At 54.1% G+C, this 26,260-nt stretch overlaps 1 protein-coding gene across 4 annotated transcripts in view; it reads left to right on the top strand.

Annotated features, from left to right (window-relative positions):
• MYO3A (myosin IIIA) overlaps positions 1 to 26,260 on the top strand; it is a 2,295,212-nt gene that overhangs the window by 1,327,361 nt on the left and 941,591 nt on the right. The gene's annotated exons all lie outside the window — the stretch shown is intronic.

Here is a 26,260-nt window from a genome sequence, read left to right as displayed (position 1 = left end):
GGGTGCGCGGGAAGTATCACACGCGATTCCATCAAGGGTATGTGTATTCCAGGGGTGCGCGAGAAGTATCACACGCAAAAACAGCAGGGTACGTGTATTCCAGGGGTGCACGGGAAGTATCACACGCAGAATCAGCAGGCTACGTGTATTTCAGGGGTGCGCGGGAAGTATCACCGCGATTCCATCAGGGTACGTGTATTCCAGGGGTGCGCGGGAAGTATCACACGCAAAAGCAGCAGGGTACATGTTTTTCACGGGGGCGCAGGAAGTATCACACGCGATTCCATGAGGGTACGTGTATTACAGGGGTGCGCGGGGAGCGCCACACGTGAATTGCACGTTTGGGTCCTCCCAGGTGTTCCCTCTGCACCCTCCACGGCCCCTGCAGGTGGCCCACACCACAGGGGCCTACCCTGCACATGTCCTGCAGGCACCCCATCCACCATGGCCATGCCCCCCAGCCAACCCACATGTCACCTTGCACTACTGCCCACCAACGCATGTCCCCCTGCACCCCCAGCCACCAGGGGCAGCCTCCACCAGGCCCCCACCCATGTCTCCCATCACCCCCACCCCCCAGCAGTGCAGGGGCAGCCTCCACCAGGCCCCCACTCATGTCTCCCACCACCCCCACCCCCCAGCCACCAGGGGCAGCCTCCACCGGGCCCCCACTCATGCCTCCCACCACCCCCACCCCCCAGCAGTGCAGGGGCACCCTCCACCAGGACCCCACACATGTCCCCCTGCACCCCCCCAGCAGTGCAGGAGCAGCCTCCACCAGGCCCCCACTCATGTCTCCCACCACCCCCACCCCCCAGCAGTGCAGGGGCAGCCTCCACCAGGCCCCCACTCATGTCTCCCACCACCTCCACCCCCCAGCCACCAGGGGCAGCCTCCACCAGGCCCCCACCCATGTCTCCCATCACCCCCATCCCCCAGCAGTGCAGGGGCAGCCTCCACCAGGCCCCCACTCATGTCCCCTATCACCCCCACCCCCCAGCAGTGCAGGGGCAGCCTCCACCAGGCCCCCACTCATGTCTCCCACCACCCCCACTCCCCAGCCACCAGGGGCAGCCTCCACCAGGCCCCCACTCATGTCTACCACCACCCCCAACCCCCAGCAGTGCAGGGGCACCCTCCACCAGGACCCCACACATGTCCCCCTGCACCCCCACCCCCCAGCAGTGCAGGGGCAGCCTCCACCAGGCCCCCACTCATGTCTCCCACCACCCCCACCCCCCAGCAGTGCAGGGGCAACCTCCACCAGGCCCCCATTCATGTCTCCCACCACCCCCACCCCCCAGCCACCAGGGGCAGCCTCCACCAGGCCCTCACTCATGTCTACCATTACCCCTACCCCCCAGCAACCAGGGGAAGCCTCCACCAGGCCCCCACTCATGTCTCCCATCACCCCCACCCCACTGCCACCAGGGGCAGCCTCCACCAGGCCCCCACTCATGTCTCCCATCATCCCCAGCCCCCAGCATTGCAGGGGCAGCCTCCACCAGGCCCCCACTCATGTCCCCTATCACCCTCACCCCCCAGCAGTGCAGGGGCAGCCTCCACCAGGCCCCCACTCATGTCAAGCACCACCCCCATCCACCTGGGGCAACCTCCACCAGGCCCCCACCCATGTCTCCCATCACCCCCACCCCCCAGCAGTGCAGGGGCAGCCTCCACCAGGCCCCCACTCATGTCCCCTATCACCCCCACCCCCCAGCAGTGCAGGGGCAGCCTCCACCAGCCCCCACCCATGTCTCCCATCAACCCCACCCCCAGCAGTGCAGGGGCAGCCTCCACCAGGCCCCCACTCATGTCTCCCACCACCCCCAACCCCCAGCCACCAGGGGCAGCCTCCACCAGGCCCCCACTAATGTCTCCCATCACCCCCACCCCACTGCCACCAGGGGCAGCCTCCACCAGGCCCCCACTCATGTCCAACTCATGTCTCCCTGCACCCCCACCCCCCAGCCACCAGGGGCAGCCTCCACCAGGCCCCCACTCATGTCTCCCATCACCCCCACCCCCCAGCCACCAGGGGCAGCCTCCACCAGGCCCCCACTCATGTCTACCATTACCCCCACCCCCCAGCCACCAGGGGCAGCCTCCACCAGGCCCCCACTCATGTCTCCCATCACCCCCACCCTACTGCCACCAGGGGCAGCCTCCACCAGGCCCCCACGCATGTCCCCTATCACCCCCACCCCCCAGCAGTGCAGGGGCAGCCTCCACCAGGCCCCCACTCATGTCCCCTATCACCCCCACCCCCCAGCAGTGCAGGGGCAGCCTCCACCAGGCCCCCACTCATGTCTCCCACCACCCCCCAGCCACCAGGGGCAGCCTCCACCAGGCCCCCACTCATGCCTCCCACCACCCCCACCCCCCAGCAGTGCAGGGGCACCCTCCACCAGGACCCCACACATGTCCCCCTGCACCCCCCCAGCAGTGCAGGAGCAGCCTCCACCAGGCCCCCACTCATGTCTCCCACCACCCCCACCCCCCAGCAGTGCAGGGGCAGCCTCCACCAGGCCCCCACTCATGTCTCCCACCACCTCCACCCCCCAGCCACCAGGGGCAGCCTCCACCAGGCCCCCACCCATGTCTCCCATCACCCCCATCCCCCAGCAGTGCAGGGGCAGCCTCCACCAGGCCCCCACTCATGTCCCCTATCACCCCCAACCCCCAGCAGTGCAGGGGCAGCCTCCACCAGGCCCCCACTCATGTCTCCCACCACCCCCACTCCCCAGCCACCAGGGGCAGCCTCCACCAGGCCCCCACTCATGTCTACCACCACCCCCAACCCCCAGCAGTGCAGGGGCACCCTCCACCAGGACCCCACACATGTCCCCCTGCACCCCCACCCCCCAGCAGTGCAGGGGCAGCCTCCACCAGGCCCCCACTCATGTCTCCCACCACCCCCACCCCCCAGCAGTGCAGGGGCAACCTCCACCAGGCCCCCATTCATGTCTCCCACCACCCCCACCCCCCAGCCACCAGGGGCAGCCTCCACCAGGCCCTCACTCATGTCTACCATTACCCCTACCCCCCAGCAACCAGGGGAAGCCTCCACCAGGCCCCCACTCATGTCTCCCATCACCCCCACCCCACTGCCACCAGGGGCAGCCTCCACCAGGCCCCCACTCATGTCTCCCATCATCCCCAGCCCCCAGCATTGCAGGGGCAGCCTCCACCAGGCCCCCACTCATGTCCCCTATCACCCTCACCCCCCAGCAGTGCAGGGGCAGCCTCCACCAGGCCCCCACTCATGTCAAGCACCACCCCCATCCACCTGGGGCAACCTCCACCAGGCCCCCACCCATGTCTCCCATCACCCCCACCCCCCAGCAGTGCAGGGGCAGCCTCCACCAGGCCCCCACTCATGTCCCCTATCACCCCCACCCCCCAGCAGTGCAGGGGCAGCCTCCACCAGCCCCCACCCATGTCTCCCATCAACCCCACCCCCAGCAGTGCAGGGGCAGCCTCCACCAGGCCCCCACTCATGTCTCCCACCACCCCCAACCCCCAGCCACCAGGGGCAGCCTCCACCAGGCCCCCACTAATGTCTCCCATCACCCCCACCCCACTGCCACCAGGGGCAGCCTCCACCAGGCCCCCACTCATGTCCAACTCATGTCTCCCTGCACCCCCACCCCCCAGCCACCAGGGGCAGCCTCCACCAGGCCCCCACTCATGTCTCCCATCACCCCCACCCCCCAGCCACCAGGGGCAGCCTCCACCAGGCCCCCACTCATGTCTACCATTACCCCCACCCCCCAGCCACCAGGGGCAGCCTCCACCAGGCCCCCACTCATGTCTCCCATCACCCCCACCCTACTGCCACCAGGGGCAGCCTCCACCAGGCCCCCACGCATGTCCCCTATCACCCCCACCCCCCAGCAGTGCAGGGGCAGCCTCCACCAGGCCCCCACTCATGTCCCCTATCACCCCCACCCCCCAGCAGTGCAGGGGCAGCCTCCACCAGGCCCCCACTCATGTCTCCCACCACCCCCCAGCCACCAGGGGCAGCCTCCACCAGGCCCCCACTCATGTCTCCCATCACCCACAACCCCCAGCAGTGCAGGGGCAGTCTCCACCAGGCCCCCACTCATGTCCAACTCATGTCTCCCTGCACCCCCACCCCCCAGCCACCAGGGGCAGCCTCCACCAGGCCCCCACCCATGTCTCCCATCACCCCCACCCCCCAGCAGTGCAGGGGCAGCCTCCACCAGGCCCCCAATCATGTCTCCCATCACCCCACCCCCCAGAAGTGCAGGGGCAGCCTCCACCAGGCCCCCACTCATGTCCCCTATCACCCCCACCCCCCAGCAGTGCAGGGGCACCCTCCACCAGGCCCCCACTCATGTCCAACTCATGTCTCCCTGCACCCCTACCCCCCAGCCACCAGGGGCAGCCTCCACCAGGCCCCCACTCATGTCTCCCTGCACCCCCAACCCCCAGCCACCAGGGACACCCTCCACCAGGCCCACACTCATGTCCCCCAGCCAACATGTCAACACAATCTAGATCCCTGGCCCTTATGGTCAGCCTCCAAATGCCAAACACCCACCTGAGTATTGCATCCACCCACTTAGAAATGGCAAAAACATGATATAACCACAATTGCAAGTTTGGAAATGAACACATGTCCCTCACATACACCCGATGGGTGTCAGTGAATGTCAAAACACATATCATGATATGCATGAAACCAATGAGATGATACTACACATTGAAGTTTGAAGAAAAATATGTATTAAACGCAACATAAATTGAACCAAAAATAAACAAACAATAATGGAAATTATTTTTTTAAAAAACAAGCAGGTACGTGAAATAATGCAAAACCACAAATCATAATGCAAAAAAAAGGTGTCCAAAGTCACAGTCCACAAAAGTAAATCCAATGGAAAATTAAAATCGAAAACCATTGCTCCATGGGGAAATCATACAAAAAAATGAAAATCCAAAAGTCAACTATATACAGATAAACAATCCAGGGTCCATGATCCCAACAGAAGAAATGAAAATGTATCTAATAACACTACCTAAAAAAATATATATATATACAAAAATGTGGCCCATTGTCCAAAAGGTCCAAAAAAATGCTAAACCAAAGGAAACCTAACACTAACTACAGAACTATTTACAAGGGCAGCGGGCTAGTCCGACAGCTCACTTCGGGATGTTCCGGGCCAGGGCATCATCGAACTCCCACTCAATGTCCCGGAGGCGCTCCTCCTCCATGGCCCCGAGGGTCCGCAGGGCCGTCCACATGTTCCCCCCAAACTCCCTGCGGATTGCCTCGAGGCACTCGGCCCGCCTCAGGGCCCTCTGCATGGAGTTCTCCGCCCTGACCATCATGAGCCGTGCCTCTTCCGCCCGCTGCCGCTCCGCATCTATGGCGTAGCCCAACCGCTGCCACACGGAAGACACTTCCCGTCCTAGGTCCTCCTGCCCTCCGGCCGATGCCTACCCCTCCGATGTCGAAGGCCCCGAGCCATCATGGCACCCACCACGTTGCTGCTGCGCCTCTGCCCGTGCACTGCCTCCTGCTGCCTGCACATCCTCCGCTGGCTGGGGTGCAGTCGTTGATGTGGCCACCCCTGCTGGACGTCCGACTCCCGACTGTGGCAGGGATGCCTCCTCCACCAGCCTGGCCGCACCGTCAGAGGCAGCTCCACAGGGCACCCAGGTGACTAATGGGTGGGAAGATGGCACGGAGGACGACTGGCGCATAGGGGGTTCAGTTGAGGAGGGGGTCTGAGCAAGCCCCATCAAACAGAGGAATCCAGCCTGGGTGACCTGTCCCAGTAGGCCGACGCGGTCAACGAGCCATTCGAGATGACGTGCCGTCTCCTCATGAAAAGACTGCAGGTCACCTCGCAGGTCACCTCGCATGGCCCATTGACGCAACGCCACACCTGTTAGGACAGGCTCAACCCGGACCCGGATAGCCACGTCCGCAGGCAGAGGAAGGCCAGTTGTCGTGAGCTCATCCCCTGCCTGAAAACGGGTCTGGATGTAGGCATCCCTGCTGGTGCAAGGTGATGCAGTGACAGGATCAGGGACAGGATTGCACACAGGCACCTCCGCGGCGACCTGTGCTGCCTCCTGTCCCTGGTCCTGCACTGCACCACTAGCACCAGTGGAATCCCCACCTCCAGACCCCGTCTCTGTTGCTTGCACGGCCTCCTCCTCCACCAAACCCCCCACCAACCTGAATGACTCCGTGCCATCTTCCCCCGTTGGGCCCTGTGGTGTCCCAGCTGCCCCTTCTGCTGCCGAGGAGTCCAACTCCGACCTCCGCCTCTTGGACCTCCCCCCGGCAGCTGCGGCCTGGGACGTGGCACTGGACTCCTCACTCCCTGACGAGATCACAACCTGGGAGGGGAGCCGGGCCTTGCGTCTCCGGCTGGCGGTGCGATCCCCGCCGCTGTGCTCCACAGCACCTTCTCCGCCCTCTTCATCTGTTGACGCTGCAGACAGGGAGAAATAAAACACAGGCATCAGGGCACTGTACAATGGACACATACACACATGACAGTTGCACATGAGTGGCATTGGCAAACCTCAGACATGGCATCACAATTGGCAACACACATGTCATTTCTACATGCACACATGAGCCATACCACAGCCACATCGCAACTGCCAGCACCATCCATACACATACAACAGCATGAGCAGGCAAAGGTGAGCCAGACATCACATGCAACACAGGGAGTGCACTACACATGCACGCACACCACCACACTTGCATGCATGTGTACACCTCAGCCAACTGTCGCAGTGTTCTGATGGGCATCCATGTCACATCTGCCAATCAGGCTTCCACAACCCGCTGTCACATGCATCCATGTTGCATCACTGTTGCACCACTGTTGCACCCTTATCAAATACACACACATGCACATGTACACAGTGCTGATCCATGCAGCTGAAAACAACATACATGCGTGACATCACGAACATGCCTACTTACATACACATTCATACAAACATGTGTGCCCACACAACTGCATTTGGCATGCAAGCCTACACACACAAGCACCATCCATGTCTCACACATGACAGCGCTCGCATGTGTTAGCCTCACGGTCCTGTACACCCCCACCCATACTCGGCCCCATACAAACAGATGTGCAACCGGCACACTACTGGCACATCACCACACGCACAGCTTACAATCATGATGCATGTACACTTACCACTCGACTCCAGACGGGTCTGCCTCTCAAGGACCTGGACGTGGAGCGCTGGGGATATGCGTTCCAGGACCCTCATCTGATCTTCCGACAAGTGGCCCCGGCGCCCCTTAGCATCCGCTGCCTTCAAGAGGCGCCGGGCCTTGTTCAGGGTCCTGGACCTGAAGTCCTCCCAGCGCTTCTTGACATGTTGGAAGTCGCGGACTGCCACCCCCTCCGCGTTGATGGCAGTCACGATGTCCGTCCAGATCTGAGTCCGTCCTTCCTTGTCGGCACGCACACTTCCGTAGAGGGCATCATACTGCCCCAGGACTTGCTCCACCAGGACACCAACTTCCCTGGCACTGAAGCTGGTGCCCCTCTGCCTCTCTGGCCGGGGGTTGTCAGTGGTGCCAGATGTTGCAGTGCACGACATGACAACCCCAGAGGCATGAGTGGGTGGGCAACTGGGTCCTGGGGCTGGGCTGTGGAGCGATTGAATCCCAGAAGGGAGTCTTCGGTTCCAGCAGGGCTGGTCACAGCAACAGCACCCCTGGCTGATGTGCAGGCAGCAAATGGCTGGGCATGTGGGCAGCAGGCAGTCAGACAGCAGCAGATGGCAGGTGGGAGCGTGCTCGGGGCTCTGGGGGGCAGTAAATCTGCTTTCTGGGCAGGAGCGTGGTCTTCCGTGTGCTTACGCGTGGCCAGCTTGATACGGAGTGATTTGGCATGTGAAAAGTCCTGCACGTCTGCGTGTAATTCGAGGAAAGGCCCTTAGCGCGTAAGCGCGTCTGCACGCATACGCGATTTCATTGGCCCAAAGGCCCCCATGCGCAGCTGTGACGTCACGCGCATGGCTGTAGAGAATGGCGCGTGTAACAAAAAAAAGAGATAAACGTCCGAGTGTCAAAGCGTGTAATTGGTGGAAATGGCCTCATCGCGTATGCGCGTCTGTGACGTGTGTATAAAAGGTACATGTAGAACGCCATTTCCTTGTACGTGCTTTTCATGGAGAGCGAGTGGGTGAAATCTGTGCTTCTTGTCGGTTCACACGCGATTTACTTCACGGCGTTTCCAGTTCGTACTCCCTGTTACCTCTGACAGCTTTTTCTCTTTTCCTCTTTTTCCTGGGCCTGTTTCCTCAAACAGCGTTCCCTTTTACTGTTGTCCTGTCTCCTCAGACAGCGTACAATTCTTCTTTTGGCGGGGGTGTTGCCAACGCGCACACGCGCATTTTTTTCACGCTTTTGTTCCTAGCAGACGGTGAGTTGTGCACGTATTTAACATCTGCGCTAGCCCCGTGTGTCGCGTACCGCTTCAGAGGTCATTCTAGGCTGTGTGTGACACGCATACGTTCATTCTTGTGTTTCTGGGTGCCACAGAGTAGTGCAGGTTTATTTTTCCACGCACGTGGTCTAGGAGGGGTTGCGTGCACCTTACTTCCCTTTTTTGGGGTGCCTGTGCGTTGCGTGACCCGTCATCTTTCCCCAGGGGTGTAATACAGCCTTGCTAGAGCACTAGGGTACGATTACCATCTCGTACCCAACCCTTTTGACCCCCAATTGCCCAAGACAATAGTTCACATCGACTCCCATACGCACAATAACATCAGTGCCATGGCTGGGAGGCGAACAAGCCGTAATGGTGGCAAAGGTGGCCGAGCCCCAAGTGGTGGCCGTGGTGGATCCGGTAGGGGACGTGGCTGTGACTTGCACGGTGCCCCTAGCCCCCCATGTGTGGAGGAGCAGTCAGGGACACCCATGCACCCCCCCCTCATTGAGGTTAACGTGGCTGACACCATCCATGCTCAGCCCTTGTTGGACCAGCCCACTGTGCAACCAGACCTGGCACAGGGTGACTCCATGGCTGACTTCCAGATCAGCAGGTTTAGGCCACGTGTGCCGGTGAACGTTGGTATCATCAGGCCACGTGGATCAGGGGCAGCTAGGTCATCTGCTGCCCCGCGTAGGCAGGCTGGGGAGGCTGCAGGGGCAGCTGCAGCTCCATCCACCCCACCTCTCACACACCCAGCCAGGACATTGTCGGTCCAAGTCCATCATGCTGACATTCCCCCTGACACCATCACACTTGAGTTAATGCCTGCACCAAGGCCCCCACTCATGTCTACCATAGTACAGAGTCCACCGGGGCTCCTGCCCCTAGTGTCCAGAGCGGCGTAGGACACTCAGGATCCCCACCACCTTCCAAGCGGAAGAGGAAGAGTGCTCGTCCAGTAGAGGCTGATGCCCCAGACACGGCTACACAGTCCGGCCCGTCAAGGAAGCCCAGCTTCAATGAGGCCGAACTGAATGCACTTGTAGACTATGTGTCCGCACATGACCGCAAAATGGTGATTGTTGCAGGATCCAAGACCACCCCTGCACAACGTCAGGCACACTGGCAGACCATTGCGGACATCATAAGTGCCCTTGAGGCGCACAGCTACTGAATGCTGCAAGCGCTGGAATGACCTAAAGTGCAGGGCAAAGAATAAGCTGGCCTCAAGTCATGCCGCAACTCTAGTGACTGGAGGTGGGTCTCCAGCAGACGACATAGAACTCACTCCACATGAGCAGGTTGCTGGGACCTACGTCACGGAGGAACAAATCCAAGGCGTGGGAGAACTGGCAGATTACAAGGCATTGTCCGGTGAGTGCACATGCATGTGTGTGTCATCCATGTGCATGGTGTGTGTGGGAGGGCTTCTGTTTGGGTGCCAGGTGAGGGTGTGTGTGCCTGAGTGGTTTGGGTCACCCATGTGCCTCTTCCTATACATTCTGCGCACCAGCATTTGGGTATAGCAGCATCCCTTCTGCCAACATTAGACATCCAGCCCAACACCACGCCAGTTGCCCTTGGAGTGTCATCTTGCCACAACATTGTTGCTTATTTACCTCTCTTTATTCAGGCAGATTGTTTGCATACCACCACTTTTACTCGGGATTTCTCAGTCCTATTGTCACATGTCTGACATGGCTATGGTACAGTGGACTGGCTTTGTTTCCTGGACATGATTTGTTTAGACATGTCCCTGTGCTATAGGACCATTTTGGACTGGCAGCTGCAGGTTAAACATTTGAACCATTTCAATGAAAAAATCAATTTCATTAGCAAACTTGACTGAATGAACAATTGGTGACCTCCTCTCCCTCTTCACTTCATGGCTAGGGTACATGCCATCTGTGTGATGGCATGTGTATTTGACCTGCCAATCACGGGCCAATGTGTGATGCCACTGCTAGGCAGCATGCAGCAAATGTGTTCAGCTTCCATCTTGGTGTCATCAATGTGTGCCATCTGCCTACCCTTCACACTCAGTGACAGTGCATGCATGGGAGGGTTTTAGTCATGTGGGATATGTTTCAATCAAGTACTGTTTCTGTAGCCTCTCATCCCTAATTGTGTGCCATAGTGCTAATGCCTGTTTCCATTTGTTTTCTTTTATGTCTTTGCAGGGGATGACGCACTTGATACTGCTGGGGTTGTGGAGATGGTGCAGACCCAGGAGGGGTCTGAGGGCCAACCGAACACCAGTGAGGGACGTGGTGTGGTGGTGGGTGAGAACCCACAACTGCTGCAGGTCGTGCTCTCAAGGGGTTTCTCTGGCTGCACCTCCCCCGAGCTGTATTCAGGTGTCGATTCGGATGATGAGACCTATGTTCCGTCGCAGGTGAGTGTTCCTGGGAGGGATTCTGTTCTGTCCGACCCACCTGCACCAGGGTTAGAACCCTCAATGGGGATGTCAGTGTTGGCAGGTACGCCTTTGGTGGTTACGGATGCAGGGTCACACTCTGTGACATCTGATCCTGTTCCTGGGCCAGCAGATCAGAGGGGGAATGCAGTCCTGCAGCCTCAGGCAGTGCCGGCACAGCAAGGCGCAGTTCGCCTTGCCCCAGACAGGTGTGGTGCCCACCGACGTGGTGGCCGTCAGCCACCTGGCAATACCGCATGGGAGCAATCCATATACGGTATGGCAACCCAACAGGCAGCATCATCAGAGATGATGGCTCAGGCCATGGATAGGGTGGCCACTTCCATTGTCTCCCCCGAAAGGCTGATGGAGCGATTACAGCAGGCAACAGACTCCATCTGCCAGTAACACAGGGAGGACATGTTGGCGTCCGACAGGGACAGGCGGGCGGCACTGGCCACTCTGCAGGAAGCCATTTCCATAGAGTCCTAGGGCCACAGGGAAGCCCTGAGGGTGAAACTCCTTCACCTCAGAACGACTCTTGTTGAGCTTGAGGCTTCAACAAACAGAAGGACAGAACAGCAGCTGGAGCGTCTCACCCGTACGCTCTCAGCTGAGATGCAGGCAACTAGGGCGGAGGTCCGGGCATCACCGTGAGTTGCTGCATGGGGACCTCTGCACAATTATCCTCCAGAACGAGACCTACCACACCCGCATGCTTGCAGCCATGGAGGAACAGACTAGGGCTTTGCGTGGGCTGCCTCCCATAGTGCCACCACCTCCTGATGCAGCTGCAGAGGGTGAGGAGAGCGACAGCAGTGATTCTCCCACAATAGGGTAGCCGTGTAGGCCATGAGCCCATGGTGTGCACCCTGTCCTCGGACCTCCTGGGTGGCCTCCCCCACACCCCCCACCCGGGCCAATTAATGGCCATTTTTGATTATTATTTTTTTTTTTTTGGCACAGTGTATTGCCTTGTGTGGCTCCCGTGGGCATACGCTGCATTGTGGCTGGGCACATGCAGGCTTGTCATGAATTTGGTTCAGATGCTTGGGTTTTTGTGACACACACCCCTCCTGCTTCCCGTTTCCATGGGCTTGCAAAGGGTGTGCCCAAGTGACATTGACGTACATGGTGACATTGGACTCCCATTCGATGTGTGGGCAGTCTGTAGTCAATACTGTGTATACATTCATAGTGCATATTGTTGTTGTATTGTACACTGCATGGTGTATTGATATGTGCCTCTGCATCCATCTCATCCTCCTAATTTGCAGGTCCATTTCTCATGTCTTCACAAGGCGGTCTACCTTGGAACTGGAGTCCCTGTTGTAAACAGTGCACCTACACTCTTGTGTGGCGCTAACACTGTATACTTGGAAGTGTTTGAAGTGCTGGCATCATCAGGTAGTGAGGCTAGCAAATTTTTAAGTCTGTAATGTCATGTTTAAGGTAGGTTGGAGGTTGTGTAGGTGATTGGTATTTTTGTTAAGTATTTGGTAATGTGTGTTGTAGGTCCTGCATTACTGTGAGCATTTCATGTGTGGCCATGTTTCCATTAGGGACACTGTAGCTGGTGACACTTAGGGCATGTTGTGGGGATTAATTTGTTTTCTCTCACATTGCATGACATGCCATGGTGTGTTGTGTGGCCGTGCCAGGGAGGGGTTGGGTGACATGGCACTGTTTTCATGTAGTAGTTTGCAAGTGGGTATTCATTTCTGCAGCATGGAAGTGTGTCTTTTGATGACACTGCATTGGTGGTGTTTGTGTAGGTAGGGATGCACACATTGTGACACTTCCACATGAACAATCTCAGGCTGCTATGGTTCTGACAGTTGACTGTCCCTTTGTTCGTCATAATTGTCAGGTCGAGTCATCATTGCTTATCAGATGGTATGTGCCAGGGCTGTGTGCACTCCACAGGGGTGTGATTTCTATGTGAAGTAATTAGCCACCAGCTGCGTACGGGCTGCCTCACCCCGTGCCCTCTCCCCTCCCATGCGCAGCGGCCGTGCATGTGGTTGGGGATGTGGCACCACCATGTCCACAGCCAGGCCCCAGTGTGTTGCAACATTGTGCGGGACACATGCTGCCACTATGATCCTGCACACTACTGGGGGCGCATATAACAGCTGCCTGCCAGAACGGTCAAGGGAGCGAAAGCGTGACTTCAGCACTCCGAATGTGCGCTCCACTATGCCCCGGGTTGCAATATGGGCTGTGTTGTATCTTACCTCTGGAGTCGTGATGGGGTTCCGAATTGGCGTCATCATGTGGGTGCTCAGAGGGTAGGCACTGTCCCTTGGTGAGGAGGTGATGGGTATCATTAGTGGGGTAGTGACATAACTCTGCATCTGACATGCATGCATGTGCAGTGGCATTCATACTCACCAAGCAGCCATGCATCGCCATGCCGCCCAGCTTCTAGGTCCCGGCTTTGGGTAGACATTCGTTAAATGAAGCTGTCGTGGGTGGACCCTGGATAGTTGGCAAATACTGAGGTGATGATTCCCTTGGCATTACATACTACCTGCACGTTGATGGAATGCCAGTGCTTGCGGTTCCTATAGATGTGCTCAGATACCCTGGGGGGACGTAGTGCCACATGGGTGCAGTCAATGGCACCTAGCACTTTGGGGAATTGTGCCACACCGTAGAAATCCAGGGCGGCATCCTGCCTTTCTGCAGGTGTCCTGGGCAGGTATATGTACCTACGGACTGATGGGCGTGCAGTGATGATGTTCAAGACCTGGTGTAGGCAGCGTGACTGCGTGGCTTGTGACACCCCACCCACTATGGCACTTGTCCGCTGAAAAGTTCATGTGGCCAAGACGTGCAGTACATTGAGGACCTTCTCCAGGGGGCTGAGTGCTTGGGAGCACAGGGTGGGTGATGTGAGGTCATCCTGCCACTCACTGACCAGGTCCAGTATTATGTGTGGTGGAAACCTGTACCTCCCATACACATGGTCATCAGGCATCCCAAAAAGGCTGGTTCTGGGATTGAAAATTTCGGGCCCTCACTATCCTCCTCCTCCTCCTTTGGTAACCCACGGCCACTGCTGCTTGGAATGGTATATTCATCCTGGCGTCTGAGCTTGTTTGTTGTTTGCGCGCACTTTTATGCTGCGCAGGTCGACGTAAGCCTGCTTCATGCTGGCGTACGTGTTTCAGGATTGGACCATTTATTTTTCGGCGCGTCGTAGGCGAACGTGTGAATCTTCCCGCCCACCCCAGGAATACACGTAACACGCTCTCCCAGGCCCATTTGCGAGTAAATATTCCCGCCCACCCCTGTAATACACGTACCCCACTCTCACAGGCCCAGTCGCGTGTGGAAGTTCACGCGCACCCCGAAATACACATACCCAGGGCAATCGCGTGTGGAACTTCCCACGAACCCCGAAGTACACGTACCCAGACCAATCGCGTGTGGAACTTCCCGCGCACCCCGGAGTACACGTACCCAGGCCAATCGCGTGTGGAACTTCCCGCGCACCCCGAAACACACGTACCCAGGCCAATTGTGTGTGGAACTTCCCGCGAACCCCGTAAAACACGTAGCCTGCTGGTATCGGGTGTGGAAGTTCACGCGGACCCATAATACACGTACCCTGATGGTATCGCATGGGAGACTACCCGCGCACCCCAGGAATACACGTACCCAGGCAAATCGCACTGCTGGGGGGTGGGGGTAATGGTAGACATGTGTGGGGGCCTGGTGGAGTTTGCCCCTGGTGGCTGGGGGGTGGGGGTGGTGGTAAACATGAGTGGGGACCTGGTGGAGGCTGCCCCTGCACTGCCGGGGGGTGGGGGTGATGGGAGACATGGGTGGGGGCCTGGTGGAGGCTGCCCCTGGTGGCTGGGGGGTGGGGGTGCAGGGAGACATGAGTTGGACATGAGTGTGGGCCTGGTGGAGGCTGCCCCTGCACTGCTGGGGGGTGGGGGTGCAGGGGGACATGAGTGGGGGCCTGGAGGAGGCTGCCCCTGCACTGCTGGGGGGTGGGGGTGCAGGGGGACATGAGTGGGGGCCTGGTGGAGGGTGCCCCTGGTGGCTGGGGGTGGGGGTGCAGGGGGACATGAGTGGGGGCCTGGTGGAGGCTGCCCCTGCACAGCTGGGGGGTGGGGGTGATGGGAGACATGAGTGGGGGCCTGGTGGAGGCTGCCCCTGCACTGCTGGGGGGTGGGGGTGATGGGAGACATGAGTGGGGGCCTGGTGGAGGCTGCCCCTGCACTGCTGGGGGGTGGGGGTGCAGGGGGACATGAGTGGGGCCTGGAGGAGGCTGCCCCTGCACTGCTGGGGGGTGGGGGTGCAGGGGGACATGAGTGGGGGCCTGGTGGAGGGTGCCCCTGGTGGCTGGAGGTGGGGGTGCAGGGGGACATGAGTAGGGGCCTGGTGGAGGCTGCCCCAGCACTGCTGGGGGGTGGGGTGCAGGGGGACATGAGTGGGGGCCTGGTGGAGGCTGCTCCTGCACTGCTGGGGGGTGGGGGTGCAGGGGGACATGAGTGGGGGCCTGGTGGAGGCTGCCCCTGCACAGCTGGGGGGTGGGGGTGATGGGAGACATGAGTGGGGGCCTGGTGGAGGCTGCCCCTGGTGGCTGGGGGGTGGGGGTGCAGGGAGACATGAGTTGGACATGAGTGGGGGCCTGGTGGAGGCTGCCCCTGCACTGCTGGGGGGTGGGGGTGCAGGGGGACATGAGTGGGGGCCTGGTGGAGGCTGCCCCTGCACTGCTGGGGTGTGGGGGTGATGGGAGACATGAGTGGGGGCCTGGTGGAGGCTGCCCCTGCACTGCTGGGGGGTGGGGGTGAAGGGGGACATGAGTGGGGGCCTGGTGGAGGCTGCCCCTGCACTGCTGGGGGGTGGGGGTGATGAGAGACATGAGTGGGGGCCTGGTGGAGGGTGCCCCTGCACTGCTGGGGGGTGGGGGTGCAGGGGGACATGAGTGGGGGCCTGGTGGAGGGTGCACCTGCACTGCTGGGGGGTGGGGGTGATGGCAGACATGAGTGGGGGCCTGGTGGAGGCTGCCCCTGGTGGCTGAGGGGTGGGGGTGCTGGGAGACATGAGTTGGACATGAGTGGGGGCCTGGTGGAAGCTGCTCCTGCACTGCTGGGGGGTGGGGGTGCAGGGGGACATGAGTGGGGGCCTGGTGGAGGCTGCCCCTGCACTGCTGGGGGGTGGGGTTGATGGGAGACATGAGTGGGGGCCTGGTGGAGGGTGCCCCTGCACTGCTGGGGGGTGGGGGTGATGGGAGACATGAGTGGGGGCCTGGTGGAGGCTGCCCCTGCACTGCTGGGGTGTGGGGGTGGTGGTAGACATGTGTGGGGGCCTGGTGGAGGCTGCCCCTGCACTGCTGGGGGGTGGGGGTGCAGGGGGACATGAGTGGGGGCCTGGTGGAGGGTGCCCCTGGTGGCTGGGGGCTGAGGGTGCAGGGGGACATGTGTGGGGGCCTGGTGGAGGCTGCCTCTGGTGGCTGGGGGGTGGGGGTGGTGGGAGACATGAGTGGGGGCCTGGTGGAGGCTGCCCCTGCACTGCTGGGGGGTGGGGGTGATGAGAGACATGGGTGGGGGCCTGGTGGAGGCTGCCCCTGGTGGCTGGAGGGTGGGGGTGCAGGGAGACATGAGTTGGACATGAGTGGGCGCCTGGTGGAGGCTGCCCCTGCACTGCTAGGGGGTGGGGGTGCAGGGGGACATGAGTGGGGGCCTGGTGGAGGCTGCCCCTGCACTGCTGGGGGGTAGGGGTGCAGGGGGACATGTGTGGGGGCCTGGTGGAGGCTGCCCCTGGTGGCTGGGGGGTGGGGGTGGTGGGAGACATGAGTGGGGGCCTGGTGGAGGCTGCCCCTGCACTGCTGGGGGGTGGGGGTGATGGGAGACATGGGTGGGGGCCTGGTGGATGCTGCACCTGGTGGCTGGGGGGTGGGGGCGCAGGGAGACATGAGTTGGACATGAGTGGGGGCCTGGTGGAGGCTGCCTCTGCACTGCTGGGGGGTGAGGGTGCAGGGGGACATGAGTGGGGGCCTGTTGGATGCTGCCCCTGGTGGCTGGGGGGTGGGGGCACAGGGAGACATGAGTTGGACATGAGTGGGGGCCTGGTGGAGGCTGCCCCTGCACTGCTGGGGGGTGAGGGTGCAGGGGGACATGAGTGGGGGCCTGGTGGAGGCTGCCCCTGGTGGCTGGGGGGTGGGGGTGGTGGGAGACATGAGTGGGGGCCTGGTGGAGGCTGCCCCTGCACTGCCGGGGGTTGGGGGTGGTGGTAGACAGGTTTGGGGGCCTGGTGGAGGGTGCCCCTGCACTGCTGGGGGGTGGGGGTGCTGGGAGACATGTGTTGGTGATCAGTAGTGCAAGGTGACATGTGGGTTGGCTGGTGGGCATGGCCATGGTGGATGGGTTGCCTGTGGGACATGAGCAGGGGTGCAGGGTAGTCCCCTGTGGTGTGGGCTGCCTGCAGGGGCCGTGGAGGGTGTAGAGGGAACATCTGGGAGGACTCACATGGCCAAATCACGTGTAGCATTCCCCGGCACCACCGAAATACACGTACCCTGCTGAAATCGCGTGTGAATCTTCCAGCACACCTCGGAATACACGTACCCAGGCCAATCGCGTGTGGAACTTCCTGCGCACCCCGAAACACACGTACCCAGGCCAATCGCGTGTGGAACTTCCCGTGCACCCCGAAACACACGTACCCAGGCTAATCACGTGTAGAACTTCCCGCGCAGCCTGTAGTACACGTACCCAGGCTAATCACGTGTAGAACTTCCCGCGCAGCCTGTAGTACACGTACCCAGGCTAATCGCGTGTGGAACTTCCCGCGCACCCCGTAGTACAGGTACCCAGGCTAATCGCGTGTGGAACTTCCCGTGCACCCCGTAGTACACATACCCAGGCTAATCGTGTGTGGAACTTCCCACGCAGCCGTTAGTACACGTACCCAGGCTAATCGCGTGTGGAACTTCCCGTGCACCCCGAAGTAAACGTACCCAGGCCAATCGCGTTTGGAACTTCCCGCGCACCCAGGAACACACGCACACGCTATTTTTCACACAGCGGGTGTCCGTGATTGTCGGTACCCCTTTGCACCTCATTTGTCCTAGAGGGCCACTGTATGGCCCATTCATCATGGCTGTATATGGGTGCTTTTTGTTAGCGCACATTTTGGCGCACATTTTTTTCAGGCGCAGGGGCGCTACCGCCTGCTTTCTTGTGGCGTACTTGTTTGGACCTGTGCGCCTCTTTGACTGTGCGCTGGTTTGCCCTATTCAATTCCATCAATACGGGTTGTAGGCGAGCGTGTGGGCGTTCCGCGCACTTGCCTCCTGTACTTCCCCGTGACGCCCATATTTTCACGCGTTGTTCCCCATTCCGAGTGTTACGCCCCGTGTTCCGCCTACTTTTGTGATGTGCGCCGGCGCTATGTGCGATTTCGCAGTGGCCGTGGCGCACGCTGTTGGATGACCTGTGCGCCGGCGTGCGCAGCGCACATTTTTAGCGCACATCCAATGTTTTTATCGCGCACGGACTTCCATGAATCGATGTGTGCTGGTTTCCCTGCGATTTTCGCACTTGCACTGCGATTTTCACACTTTTACTGCGATTCGCACGTTTTGGCACCTCTGCGCGGGAATTTTCGGCGCACATTATTTCCATGAATCGACCCCTAGGTTGGAGATCATGCTCACTTCATCTATTAGTAGCATTTTCATTTGTTTTAAAACTCTGCGTAGTTCGATTGCAGCTTCTGTAGAAAGCTTGTAATATTCTAATTCGTTTTGGTGTTCTACTGGAAGGAGTAGTAATCGGTGTAAAGTGACACCGCCTATGTTGTAGGCAGCTAAACCTGTGGGGGCGGTTACAACAGCTGACAGTTTGTTGTTTGTCAATTGTTGAAGGAACTTGCTGATGATTTTGATTAAGAATGTTTTGTCAGCTTCACCACTGACGTATTGTAGTATAGGTTTGTAATTTTGGCAGGTACATTCTTTATTTTCATGTTGTACACCACGTACAATTTCTTTTGTTACTTCTTGAAAAATGATACGCTGCTCTTTGTTCAGTTTTGATTGTAGTACAGTTAAGTCTTCTGTATCTTCTTCATAGTGACACATGGTGTTCTCTACTTCTGTCATAGCTAATTCTGCCTCATTTGCTATTAGTGGCGGTCTGAGTGGTTCTTGACTTGCTGTTACAGAAGGTTGACTACTGTGTGAGTGTCCTTATCTAATTGGGCATGGAGTTCTTCTTTGTGTTGCTGTTCATTGTGCAACATTGTTTTGTACTGCGTAAATTTTATATCAGTGATAGTGCTTTCATTTGCTTTGAAAGCATCTTCATAGGAGTCATAGTTTGCTAGTATCTCTTCTTCTTTTCTCCATGGTTTAAAAAGTTGTTGTACAGGGACATGTAATATAGTTCTTTATGTTGAGGAGTTTTTAATGACAATTTGATATGATTAATTAAGCTTCGTTTGGTAAGTTTCACTAAGCTGCCTTCACAATCTGTCACTATATATCTACCTTTTTTTGTCAGGTTTTATATTATTATTGTATGTGAAGTTTTGGGCTATGTGGCATAGACACATGGTTTCCAAAGTGGTACTCCTGTTCAGGTAGTATGTGACCAGCAAATAATTTTTCAAAATGTCTTGGCTGTTGGGATCATTTTTGGCTATTGTTTCTATGTCATCGTATGATTTGAGAACTCTTTTTCTAGATTTAGCAGGACCAAGACTTAGCCGTACTATATTTTCAGATTTTCCATACAAAGCAGTACCGGTTTAACAATCTGCAGCTTCGTAGGAACCACATTCTCTATGAGAGAGCATTTTTAAGCCTAAGCTGTACAATTTCTGGGATAGTGTTTTGTCCGATGTTAGGTCATTCCAGAGGTCTTGAAGCTCTGTTTTTTCTGCTTTTGTTAAGTAGGCTGTAACATATCGTGTAACTGCAGTGGAATTGTCTGCAATGTGCTGCACATCCAGGTTTGCATTCCATAAGAGGGCAATGATTGCATTGTAATCATTGATATATTTTGATTCTTCTGTTCTTTTTATGTAATACATGTTCTTAGGTGATTTACCTTTAACACTATGTCTAACTGAAGGCACAAAGTTGTTCACTTCACCTGTTTCTGTAACTGGTCTAGGGAAACCAAAGTGGCATTTGGTGTAGTATTTCCCTTTGTTTTTGTATTTGTGACAACAATATTAGCCACATTTGTGTCTTTGAAATTGTACAATTTGTGCATGAAGATCACTATTTGTTATTTCCGATGGAATTTCACAAGTGACATATTTTTTGGTAAACTGTAAAACAGTGGCATCACTGTCTTCACCAAATTTAGGAGCATCTTTAATCCATAAAAGCATGTGGATATGTGGTGCTCCTCTGGCTTGGTATTCTTTTCTCCAAAAGAAGTGTTGCACTTCTCCAAGGGGAGGAACAGTTTTATTACAAATAAAGTGTAGCATAGCAATGAAACGATGATGGAAATATCTTGAAACATTAATAGGATCTAGAGAGCAAAGTTCTCCAGGTGTTAGTATATCTATGTTTGTTTTATTTTTGTTTGATACGAGTAGGAAATCATGTAAATCTTCCCATGCATATTCTGCACAACTTAATGTAACAAACTAAGTGGGTGGGCCAAGGTTTCTTATTATACAACGTACATCTCCTTGACATCGGAACCAATACCCTTTTATACCACGCATGTTTGCTAACAGATTTGTAATGCTTGGTTCTAAAACCTCATCTTTTTCTTGCACTTTTTGTATTAATTGAGTAGCTGACATATTTTGAAAGTGGGTTCCTGATTTCAATATGTGTGCAACCCCGTAACATAGAGTTGCTAGTTCACTTTCAAAGAGTAGGTGGAATATGTATTCCACATTTTGTCTAAATCTTGGATGTTCAGAACACATTCGTAATGAGCGGTATTCTGATGCTGTTATCTCAGTGGGTCTATCATCGTACCTTCCTCCTTTGCCATTTGGAAAGAGTAGAGGAAAAGCACATGCTTCTATACTTTTTTCCCATATGCTGATTGGTGATCCTTTGGTTTGTCGCATTTGGTATGTTTCTAGTGCATCATCTATGGTGTCATTAGAGTGTAATGGATGAATTGTATGATGGTATAAAATATTGGATACTGTAGCAGGATCTAGAAGTTCAAATTGATCAGTTTCTGGTGACTCTTGAATTATTTCAGTTGTTTCCCTTAAGTTTTCTTCAATATTTATTTCTTTGTAGTATTCATTATTGTTTTTTAGATATTGCCTGGCTTGTCTAACTTTTTGTAAGTCTACGAGTTGTTGCCAAATGTTTTTGTCTTTTGTTGGTACACCATTTACTAAGACAATTCAAGATTGCTCTATTGGATGTTGCACTCCCAGAGTGTGCACATTTCTTTCAGATGTAATGGTAAATAATCTACTATGCCTTTCACCAATTCAGAGGGAGGTAATTTTGCTGTTTTTGGATGAAGGCGTATTATTGCTTGAAATGGGTGCACTGTTTGAATTATAATGCTCTCATATTAATTGAGTTGTTGCAGGGGTTTTGGTAGTGAGAATAATTCCAAGTTATTTGTGATAGCACGTGAAGGAGTTTGGTTGTTGTCAAGTTTTGTAGTGCAGTAACTGCAAAGTATTAAGGGGTCAGTTATTTCGTATTTGTTTTCTGCTATAAGGTAGAGAGCTAATTCAAGCCATGTGGAATCTTCATTGTCTTCTATTTTGTATGTTACGTCTACAGTTTTTGTGTTACTTTTATAAAAAGTTCTGCGGCAACACACACACACATGGTTTGGTACTTCAGCTGATGTACTTTTAAATGTTAGTATTTCTTTTTTGTATGTGTGTTGCAGAAGGTTGCCATGTGCAGAATTGTTGCTGGTCTATTGCAAAGCCATTACATTTTGTAAGTGGCTTTCCCTTCCAAAATATTTTTTCTGGATGTGGTCGATTTCTTTGAGCACATCTTTGGGTGTACCATGTAGAAGAGTGTTATTTAAATTGGCTAGTGCTAAAGCAGGTCCTTTAGCATAGTACAGTTTATAGACTAGATTTCTTATAGTTGAATGATGTGTTGATATCATTTTGATATGATGGAAGGTGTTTTGCAAATAGTTCCTGAAATGCAGGTTAATGAATGTCCTGTTAGTCCTGTGTATTTGCGAACTGGACAGGTATCCATATTTTGCAGCACTTTCATTTTGATTTTATCTTTGCATTTCACATACTGATTGAGAAACTGGCATAAACATTTGAAAGATTTTTTGGAAATTTTACACATTGACGTGCATGGCCATTTGTGTACTGGACATTCTGGTTCAGTCGAATGGAGAGGTAATTCTGAGTTTTCTGGGGATATTTTTGTAAGCAGTATTTCTTGTTCCATTATGGTATTATTAATTTGTTCATAACCTCATCCACTACTATGTATGGCAATTGTGCCTGTTTGGTTTTGTTTGTATGCTTCTTCATTAAAATATGGTTGTGTGCTCATGGTGTGACTCTATTCACCTCCACAGATATTTAAGAAGTTATTTTTGTTGACATTCCATTCATTGAGAGGTTTTTTTGTAATTTAGTGGTTAGTTTTGTTAGTGCTTTCATTCTGTTTAACACTAAAATTAATAACTTTCTTTTGAGAAGGATTGCACTGTCTATCAAAGCTTCTAAGATTCATTTTCTATGGTAGGTTTGAAGGGTTGTGGATGATTTGTCTCCTGTTTTTATAAGATTCTGAAGGACTCTGTGGCAGAACATTTTTGCTCAAATACTTTTTTGGTATGGTTACTTGCTAGTATATCAAGATTTATAGGAGCAGTTTTAGCAGTAGTGGTAGCCATTTTTCTTTAGTGGTAATCATTTTCTGTTTTGTTTTACATTTTGATAGAGGAGACAAAGTTTCTGCTCTGTACTGTAAGCTTGTTTTGTTTCACTAAATGACTCTATTAGCTGTTTTGTTTGAACTTTTTGTACAAACTCTGGTAGAGATGGATGCTTATTTTGGACACTTTTATTTTGATTTGCTCTACTTCTGCATTGCTTTCTACGGACTTGCTTTTTGGTAGGCATTCTTTGGGGTCTGTTGAAAAAAAAAGAAGGCATGGGTTGGGCCGTTCTGCAATCCCTCATGTGGAAGTGCACTGGCATGGAGTGTGTGGAATTAAGTGGCTGGACTTGGCACCTCTCTTTGCTACTTTACAGACATCATCCAGACATAATTATAATTCATTGTGGGGGGAACAGTTTAGGACATGTGTCTGGAATTTCTTTGCAATTTGCAATGAAAGAAGGACTTGGGAAGGTCATGGACATGTTTCCAAATTCCCACGTACATTTTTCTCGTATTGTGCAAAGACAAATGTGGCTGCGTTCTTCTTCATTTGGTCCACAAATGGAGAACGCGAGGTGCAACGTCAATGAGGCTGTTTGTGCCTTTCTAAGAGATTTAGGCATGTCCTCTTTTCACAATGAAAATATTATGTTTCGTAGTCCTTCTTACCTATGCTGGCAATCAGATTTTTCTGAGAAATGTACAAAATGCATTGTGACCTTTTTTGGAATTACAGTCATCTATTTTGCTATAGATGTTGACTATTTCAAGTTTTTCAAACACACAAAAACACCACCAAAAGGCTCTTTTCAGAGCCACCATTTCCTCCCAGAGAAAAGTGCATTGGTTTTGCTAGGGCAGCACCCTAAAACTTTATATGTCCTAGGACTGTTCGCGGACTTCCAAAAAATGCACAGGGCCCTGCACTGTTTATTTGCCACTTTTATTTTTAAACTTTGAAAGGCAACTCTGAAAAGAGCCTTTTTTTGGATTGTTGTTGTTATATATTTCTTTTGCTTTTTTACAATGACACACTAGGAGAGGAGGGGAAAGGAGGGTAAGGAAGGGACACCAACCCCAGGGATAAGAAAGGGCAGGTGGAGAGAGGAAGATGAAGGGTTAGCCTTACTTAGGTAGGTAGCAGGTCTTCTGGTGCTCTGTGACCGTAGTCTTGAAAGCACTTCGAAGACTCTCGCCCCTGCAGAGTACTGCGTCGTATTGTGACCTTCGAAAGGTAAGGCTCAACAACATCGCAAATGGCCTGTGAAGCAGCTGGAGGGATGGGCTCTCTCACAGGAGTGTCTCTTGTTGTGAGAGGAGCGGAAACGGAGGATGCTGTAGTGGAACTCAACCTACTATGTGTATGTCCTCACTGTCTTCTACTACCATGCTTGCCTGTGGTACAGTAGAAACCGGCATATAGAGTGCAAAACTCTGCTCATTTGTGGACTGTTTATTTAAAAGCTGCCATTAGGTTGCCTACCGAGTGAACTGCATTCAGCCTGTTTGAAACTGTCATGATTAACGGTTACATCAGTGTTTTGTTTTCAAAGTACCCTTGACTCTGCCTGGCTGCTTTTACTATTGCATTTAAAGTGCCTTCCAAGTAACTACACTTAGATTGTTACCACCTGCTTGACCTTTGGCCACACCAGTAATCACAATATCATAGCATTGCAACTTGCATAGCAACTTGCACTTAGAATATCCCAGATTTTGCTTGCCAAATCAAGGTGCTCTCTGCTGTATCCATTTTAGTCGCCGCTAAATTTTGACAATTTGATAGTCATTGCAATTCAATGTGAAAAATGTCTCAGCTATCTACATGATTTTTGAATTTAGGTGAATCTCTGCCCCACTTAGCCAATGCAATTTAGTGTGTCTCAGCTATCTACCTGATTTTTGAATTTAGGTGAATCTCTGCCCCACTTAGACAATGCAATTTAGTGTGTCTCAGCTATCTACCTGATTTTTGAATTTAGGTGAATCTCTGCCCCACTTAGCCAATGCAATTTAGTGTGTCTCAGCTATCTACCTGATTTTTGAATTTAGGTGAATCTCTGCCCCACTTAGTCAACACAATCCAGTGTAGATACTTTATGACTCTCATACTTATTTGAAGCCCCACCACATCTAATATATGCAATCCAAGGCAATTCCTGGTGCCCTATGATTCGGAAGTCTACTGCCCAGCCCTGCTGCCCCAGGAACCTAACAACTCAGGAACCAGCTGATACTAGACACATGACCACTGTTCTCACCTCCTTCCACCAAAATGTACCTACCGGGTATATACTCAGTACTGCTGAAAGTCATCCTCCACCTTATCCACGCATCTAGTCCTCTACGCACCCCCCCCCCCCCCCGGGCCCAACGAGCATGGTTACCACCTCACCCCTCACCATGTACCTCTCTACACCATGCAACCTCTCTGCTAGAAATTCCAAACTACGCGCCAGACTCCCCAGAATATATGAGCCCAATCCATCAAATTGGGCCCAGCCTTACATCATGGCTATCCCCTCCAACAACTGCACAGACCTACCTAAGCCCACCCAAACTAATAACATGACCAAACACAAGACTCAATCATCAACCTCTACACCTACTACTAGTAAACCTGCCACAACACCTATAAGAGGCGCCTTAATCAATGCAAGATCTGTAGTGCCCACGCGACAGTCATAGCAGACCTCATCCTAATGAACTAGACTTCTTAGCCATCTCTGAGACATGGCTTCATGCAGCAGCTGGCCCAGCCCTTGCGCTGGCCATCCCCAAGCATTTCTCCATCCTCTGAGCAGACAGAACAGATTCCAGAGGCAGTGGCCTTGCTATAATCGCCAAAACCCACCTCAACCTTAAACCTGACACCAGTGATCACTACTCATCATGTGAACTTCTCACGGCCAAACTCCCCACCACTAACTCCCAAACCATCACCATCCACCTACTAGGCTCCTTCGAGGAAGACCTCAACTCCATCCTAACAATCTAAAAAATACCTCCCAATGCCTTCTCTTAGGAGACTTTAACCTCGGCTACAATGACCCTAAAGACACCCAAGCATTAGCCATTAATAACTCACTGTCAGAACTAGGCTTCACCCAAAGAGTGTCTACCCCCACTCATAACAAAGGGAGAATCCTGGACGGGATAGCAGACCACAACTGCGTGATCCCATCACGGCCATCACCTCCTCTCCTTCACACTTGAGGCGTCCAGCCCAATCACTAACAACTCCCTAGCCACAGCCATCCCGACTAGAAGCAAGAAAAATATAACTGCTGAAAAACTCATCCCTCTCATTCTACCCACTTTGAACCAACTCCCAGCCAACTCCAACCCCCACCATCTTGTTGAGAGCTACAACAGCATGCACCTAGCCTAAGATGCCATTGCACCGCTAAAGCTGAGAAAACCCAAGCCGATAAAACATTTGAATGCCTCGTTCATGGCCCACCTTAAAGCCCTTAGATTAGAGAAACGCAAAAAGGAACACATTTGGAGACAAGCTCCCACAGACGGCAACAAGCTGATCCTCAA

This window comes from Ambystoma mexicanum, chromosome 2q (assembly GCF_040938575.1).
Source record: "Ambystoma mexicanum isolate Mex_15411 chromosome 2q, UKY_AmexF1_1, whole genome shotgun sequence".
Classification (NCBI taxonomy): Eukaryota; Metazoa; Chordata; class Amphibia; order Caudata; family Ambystomatidae; genus Ambystoma; species Ambystoma mexicanum.
The sequence above is the reverse complement of the archived record's forward strand: the minus strand, read 5'-3'. Positions and strand labels throughout refer to the sequence as shown.